The following is a 6,337-nucleotide window of genomic DNA, read 5'->3' as shown; positions in this document are numbered from 1 at the left end:
ACGAAAACTTCGGACGAAATCTCTATCATATGTTTGTTCTGGCTTATTCTGCAAGCCAATCCTTTGTTTTGTTTTGAGTTGTGGTACTGGAGTTGCTTCAAAGTCAAATGTTGATTCCATGCCTTTTTCCTAAGTGGTGTTCTCATGTTCCTATGTGAATATCAATCCTTCTTGATCATCGAGATTGTCATGTCAATCCTTTTCAGCCGACGTGCTCCTCCTCAAGTGGATCCAATCATTTCAACTTCCACAAGATCAACTCAAGTCCTCTCAACGGTGTTCATTTCATTCGTCCCAAGCTGCCTTTGTTTTCCCGCCCTCCCACCCTTTTTCTTCAAGGACTCGGATTTCTTTATGAAGTATCTATCTTATGAATATGAAGTCTCTCCATTCTTTTCCGTCAATGTTCTTACCCGGTGATGTTCATGAAGATTCTAACGGAGCCTCAAGTTCGTCATTCTTCTTTCTTTTCTTCTCCCGTGGATTCAATTCAAGCTTTGTTGATCATATCCTTTTCCTTGTTTCAATGCTTTCTAATGCCGGTGCACCTCTTAATCATCCACTTTTCACTATTCAATTGTTCCAGAGTGCTCAAGATATTTTGAAGATTCATGTTTCAACTCTGCTTTCGTTCAAACTCTTTCGAGGATGTTATATCATTCAAGCCATTTAATTCAACCGGTGCATTCTCTCTTTTAAATCGTTCAACGGTGTTTTCTTTTGAGTGGGCCCTAACCCACAGGTCTTTTCCCAGGATCTTACCTGACTCTTCTTATTTTCCGGAGTTATTCTCAAATTCATTTCAAAGTTTGACGTAAGTATGTGTTATCATCAATCAAATGTCTTTCTCCAAGATCGGTTTAATTCTTTTCATCATTGGCTCTCTTTTCGCTTTTGATTCTTCCGGAGTGTCTAAACAATTCATGGTGGTGTCTCTCGTCGACATTTTTAGATTGGAAGACCGGAGAAGATTTTTCTCTCAATCCTGCTCCATTCTCTTCAAGATTCGTGATTCTAGCTTGTTGCCATCCTCTCAGAATTATTTTCGATTGTGGGAATTCTTTTCACCTATCCGGAGCAATTCAAGAGTCTTCTCAGTTTGATTATCCGGAGTCCATAAATTCAGGTTTATTCATTCCAGCTTTCAGCTCTCATACTCAAAATCATACCGGTGCTTAAATCAAGGACTCTCTAATCAGCTCGTAATCTCTTCGTTCTCATGGATCTAAATTCTCTCAAACATCTTCGTTCATTTGCTAATTCTTACCAGTGATTCATCCCTTTACTTCGTTCATTTTAATTCTTACGGTGGTTCGTTCAAGAGTTCTCTTCCTTGGTTATCATATCAATTTATTCATTGTTTCAATCCTTCCAGTGGATCGTTGAAGACCTTCTCAAGTTTACGCTATATCTATCTTAATCTTTTCTACGAGAATAAGTAATATGCCAAATCCGTTGATTGTCATCAATTTAAATTGGTGAAGGATAAGTATAATGTAATTCTTATTCTTGTTTCATCGAGTGATTAATTCCTTATTCTGGAGGCTCTTCAAATTCCTGATTTCAATTGTTTTCATCTTCTCTTTTTCCCGGAGTTCCAACCGTTTTCAACTATTTCACCACGGAGATTCATCTAAATCGGTACAAGGTTTCACCTTGTGTTTTCAACTTTTTTTTCTTCCGTTTGATCATTCTTTTGGTTAACGGAGTTCTTCATGAAGGCTCTACATGATGGCTCATCAAGGATTTTATTCCTTCTCCAAGTTTTTCATCGAGATTCTTTTCTAAGAAGCTCAAGCTTTCTTCATATTGTAATCCAGAGTGCAATTCTTTCTTCCGTATAATTGGAGGTGGTATTATGTCATTCTTGATAATTTGAATTCATGTTTCATGATTCACATGTTGTTATGAATGAGATATTTTAAATCCATCAACCTCTTCATTGGAGTTATCTTGTGTCATGTTTCACCTAAAGCCTTCCCTAAGGATTGTTGCTATCTATGGTGCTTATAAATGATCCAAGTTCTTCACCTACCCTCCCGGTGAAATAAGTTTCTCGTCTCCTTATTCATATCAATCCAATCTATCGTTTCCATGAGCGGCAGAATTTCACCTCATAGTTTTGAGATGTTCTCCATAAGTCCACTACAACCTTGTTCTTTTCGTTGTTGGTTTTCCAACAACTCCGTTCGACCCTTCTCCTAAGGATGCCTTTTCAAGCTCACTTGTGGCATAAGTTGGCATTTCCCTTCTCCATTCTTTTATTCCAATGAGCGATCTTTTATTCTTTCTTCCGGAGGCATTATGATGTTGCTCTCTTCAACCCATCATCTCATTTTATCAAAGATCATGTTCTTTCCTTTGCTTATCCATTTAACTGGAGTGTTGTGTCCTCTGCTCAAGTTCTTTTCATCTTATCAAGTCTTGCTTAACTTCTTAACCGGAGTGGTTTCAATATATATCTTGCCCTTCAACCTTAAGGTTTTCGCAATGTTCTTTGTTCCTCTTTTCTAACGGAGTGTTTTCGAATTTGTTCACCTTCGTTGGATTCTTTTCTCGAAATTATTCAACCTCGCAAGGTTCCTCGGTTTCACTCATTGGTCAAAGAAGCAACTTACTTTTACCTCCTCTCTTTCTCTTCTGTTTTCCCTCCGGTGCCATTCCAAATCTCGGGACGAGATCCTCTCGTAGTGGTGGAGTGTTGTAATGCCCCGAGACCGATGTGCCAGGTGTCCTCCAGTTATTCACTGTTGTTTCCTTGTCATGTGCTTGCGTGTCATGCATTGCATATCATGTCATCATGAGCATTTCATTTGCATACATGTTCGTCTCATGCATCCGAACATTTTCCCCATTGTCCGTTTTGCAATCCGGTGCTCCTATGTCCTCCAGTGTCCCTTTCTACCTCTTTTTGTGTGCGGGTGTTAAACTTTTTCGGATTGGACCGAGACTTGTCTTGCGGCCTTGGTTTACTACCGGTAGACCGCCTGTCAAGTTTCGTGCCATTTGGACTTCGTTTGATACTCCAACGGTTAACCGAGGGACCGGAAAGGCCTCGTATGTGTTGCATCCCAACACCCTTCCAAAGTGGCCCAAAACCCACCTAAACCCCTTCCATCATCTCGGTCGTTCGATCACAATCGCGTGGCCAAAAATGGCACCTCATTTGGACTCTCCTAGCTCCCTCTACCCATATATATGTGCTTTCCTCCGAATTTTCGTGCAGTCCAAACCCTAGCCATCTCCCTCCTCGCGCCACCGGACATGTCCGCGCCGCACCGGACATGTCCACCCCCGCCGGCCACCTCGCTCCGATGAATCACGTCGTGCCACGTCGCCCCGCCGCTGCTCCCCTCCACTCAGGCACCTCCACCTGGCCGTACACGCCGCCTCTCCCGCGCGGGCCCGGGAGGCCCAGATCCGGCCCCCCCGGCCCGGTGCGCCGCGCCGGCCGCCTAGGGCGCCCCGCACCGCCGTCGATCTCCACCGCCACCGCGCCGGATGCGCGGCGGCTCCTTCCTGCCGGCCGCCGCCCTTCGCCGGTGCTCACCCGCCTCCATGCCCCGCGCCAGCGCCTCGCTCCGCGCCCCGGCAGTGCCCTCCGTCGCCAACACCTCCCCGTGGCGCCCGCCTCCCACCGGCGATCGCCGTACCCCGTCGCGTCGCCCCTACTCCACTCTGGCGCCCTCTCCCTCACCTCCGGCCGCCGCCCCGTTGCCTCCGGCGAAGATCCGGCCTGCCTCGACTTCTGTGCCAAAGTCAACCCTAGATCCGTTCTCAGAGTGGTATATTTTCTCTAAGTCCTAGTATTTTTTGAGCATATTCATCGCATCATAACTCTACACTTGTAGCTCCGATTCGCGCGTGTAGCATACCAAAATGTTCGTCTCGAGTAGTACATCATTTCGTCTCATTGCATCATTTTCATTTGAGCTCATCGTGATGCCCGAAATGCTGTTGGAAGAGGGCTATGTGAGGAATATTTCAGATATGTTTCAGCAAATGGCCTTTTGTCATTTTTGCCATGATTAATGTGTGCAAGCTATGATCCTGAGCTCTACATGTGTTTTGTTATATGCCATGTTATCTTTACAGAGGTGCTTGCCATGTATTTGTGTAATCTATGTGGTGACTAGCGCAAGCATGCAAAGTAGCTTACTCGATGATGCTGATTTCAGGGACTTAGAATTTCACCAAGTCCTTGTCCTGATTTTGTTGTTATGCCATATGTTCATGTTGTTTCCTAGTGATCCGTGCCTCTTTTGAGGATGATCAGTAAGGATGTTTTGTTAATATTGTGGTGCTCTATCCATCCATGTCTTTGTTTGCACTTATGGAGCACCCTAGCTTGAGTCAAACGATCTCTACTTTTGCTATAAAATGTTCCTGGCAGATTGTTAACATGTTTAGCAATTTTGCCGAGCTTGTTGTTGTTGATCCGTGCATGCTATGTTGTTGTTCTTGCCATGTCTAGCTTCTATGCCATGTCTTCTTGCTGGGTGTATGCTTATATTGTCAAGCCATGCTCTGTAGTGAGTGCATCAAGCTCGTAAACATGCCTACTTGTTAACTGTTTTGCATGCTCCAGTTTTTCACTAAGTCTGAATCTGTTTATGTTTTTGCCATGTTCACATGCTTGCAATTGTATTTTCTGATCCCTTTTGGCTCAAGGTCACTAAGGGACTTTTGTTAAGTGATTCGAGTAGCTTCCTGACATGCCTTGATTTGCCATGATATGTTCCTGTAGCATGTAGTTTTCATGCTCTAAAGATTGCTTCCTGATGATAAATTCCTGATTTGTTGTTATTTCACTAAGTCTGAAACCTGTTATCATTTGCTCTTTTGCCATGCATGTTTGAACCTGCTATTGAGTGAATTAGCCGTAGCTCAGTGTTCATCTTTTGTCAAGAATCTTGAGTGGATCCCTGCCATGTACTTTGTTGCCATGTTTGAGTGCAGTAGCTTAATTATCTTGATACATTTAGAAGGTCACCTGTTGATTATCGCAGACCGGTGCCATATTTGTTTTGCTTGCCATTTCCAAACCGTGCATCCGATTCCGGTGATCTTTATATCGATTTCAACCGAAATCAACTCACCTTTCCAGTGGCACTCTTGGATTTCCATGTTGAGGCCAGGTTCAATCACTCCTTTCCAAATCATGCATATGCATCACATACCGCATCCCGCATGTCATGCCATGTTCATGTGTTGGTTGTTTACTATGATGTGTGCTTCTTTCCGGTGTTGCTCCTTCGGGTTAGTTCCGATAACGTCGCGTTGTGAGGATCCGTTCGACTACGTCTGTTTGTCTTCTTCATGGACTCGTTCTTCTTCCTTGCGGGATTTCAGGCAAGATGACCATACCCTTGAAATCACTTCTATCTTTGCTTGCTAGTTGCTCGCTCTTTTGCTATGCTTATGCTGCGATACCTACCACTTGCTTCTCATGCCTCCCATATTGTTAAACCAAGCCTCTAACCCACCTTGTCCTAGCAAACCGTTGTTTGGCTATGTTACCGCTTTGCTCAGCCCCTCTTATAGCGTTGTTAGTTGCAGGTGAAGATTGCACTTTGTTCCATGTTGGAACATGGATATTTTGTTGGGATACCACAATATCTCTTATTTAATTAATGCATCTATATACTTGGTAAAGGGTGGAAGGCTCGGCCTTATGCCTGGTGTTTTGTTCCACTCTTGCCGCCCTAGTTTCCGTCATATCGGTGTTATGTTCCCGGATTTTGCGTTCCTTACACGGTTGGGTTATAATGGGAACCCCTTGACGGTTCGCCTTGAATAAAACTCCTCCAGCAAGGCCCAACATTGGTTTTATCATTCACCACCTAGCCTCTTTTTCCCTTGGGTTAGGCCAGCCCAAGGGTCATCTTTATTTTTAACCCCCCCCCCTCGGGCCAGTGCTTGTCTAAGTGTTGGTCCAACCGAGCGATGTCCGGAGCTACCAGGGGCAACTCTGGGCTAGCCCACCCGACGTCTTGCTCATCCGATGTGCCCTGAGAACGATATATGTGTAGCTCTTATCAGGATTTGTCGGCACATCTGGGTGGTCTTGCTGGACTTGTTTTACCATTGTCGAGGATGTCTTGTAACCGGGATGTCGAGTCTGATCGAATTGTCTTGGGAGAAGGAATATCCTTCGTTGACCGTAAGAGCTTGTGATGGGCTAAGTTGGGACACCCCTGCAGGGATTTGAACTTTCGAAAGCCGTGCCCGCGGTTATGGGTAGATGGGAATTTGTTAATATCCGGCTGTAGAAAACCTGAAGTTTACCTTAATTAAAATGCATCAACCGCGTGTGTAGCCATGATGGTCTCTTTCC

Source organism: Triticum urartu, chromosome 4 (genome assembly GCF_003073215.2).
Source record: "Triticum urartu cultivar G1812 chromosome 4, Tu2.1, whole genome shotgun sequence".
NCBI classification, from domain to species: Eukaryota; Viridiplantae; Streptophyta; class Magnoliopsida; order Poales; family Poaceae; genus Triticum; species Triticum urartu.
Note: the sequence above shows the minus strand (reverse complement) of the source record.